Source organism: Gigantopelta aegis, chromosome 8, assembly GCF_016097555.1.
Source record: "Gigantopelta aegis isolate Gae_Host chromosome 8, Gae_host_genome, whole genome shotgun sequence".
NCBI classification, from domain to species: domain Eukaryota; kingdom Metazoa; phylum Mollusca; class Gastropoda; order Neomphalida; family Peltospiridae; genus Gigantopelta; species Gigantopelta aegis.
Window position 1 is genome coordinate 60,254,727 of NC_054706.1, and position 1,295 is coordinate 60,256,021.

Here is a 1,295-nt window from a genome sequence, read left to right on the forward strand (position 1 = left end):
TTTCACATTTATATGTAATAAATAACTCCAAATTAATCGATCCAATGCATAATCTTTCCATAATTAACTATATAATATAATTTTTAAAAGATTTGAGCTGGACGACAAGAGGGGTTTCCTGAAACTATTTTTGCTAAATACAGCATGGCCACCATTTTTATTCCTTTGTCAATGTGTACACATCAATGGTTAATGCGTGTGACACTCAAAAAATTTTGCTTTAAAATTTATTTTTTCTAAAAAGTAACTGGAATTATTTGGTTGTAATTTTTTTAAAGGCATATGGCTAAAGGTATAAACATTATTTATCTTTCAAAGCAAAAAATTAATAAATATTTTTGCCAGGAACCACCATTATTGCAACTATGACATAGCACCTTTAAATTTAAAACTGCCATTGTGTAGTTGGAAAAGACCTTGCTACTGCACCCTGGTTTTAATTTGACAATATTTTTCAACCCATATGTTTTAATCAATGGCAATTAAAACACAATCAGTAGTACAATTAAAGCAGCTTGATATTATTTTTATATAATTGCAAATGCAACCTGTCTATATTATATTACATTTTTCAAAATCATCAACAAAATTAGAAAAACTCACAGCAAATATAAAGACAAAAATGTTTTTTGTGTCAAAAAATAAAATGTTAACTTGTCAACCATTTAAAATATATACCTGTAGCCCACATTATTTCAAATTATTTCTCGTTACTGGCTGGTAATAATTTCAAAATATTTATAGTAATTACAAATCAAAACCATTTTGTTGATATATTTATATACAAAGTTAAAATAAGCAGTAAAACGAGTCCATCTCAACACAGGTGTAAGCAGAATTTGTACCATGGAAACCATCCGTATATAATTTCCCAAGATTTTATATTATAACATACAGTGAAACCCCTTTAAACCAGACACATAAAAGACCAAGAAAAAGGTCTGCTTTTAAGGGGTATTCAATTAGAGAGGTTCTATTATGTACTGATATTTAAAAAGGGACCATGAAAATCATCAGATTTGAATTCCACTTTACTGAGGGTCCAGTTTACTAAGGGTCCACTTTACTGAGGGTCCAGTTTTGAGAGATTTCAACTGTACAACTTAATCAGGAATGAAGGAGAATAGAGCATGGAATGCCTGCCCCAGCACCCACCCCCAAAACTAATGAAAACTCTGATAATACTATTTTGAACAAATTAAAATAAAATCCTACATGCTTTTGAACATACATGTACTAAAATAAAAACCTAAATAAGGATTTTGTTTACCAACTGGAAAAATTTGACAAGGAAA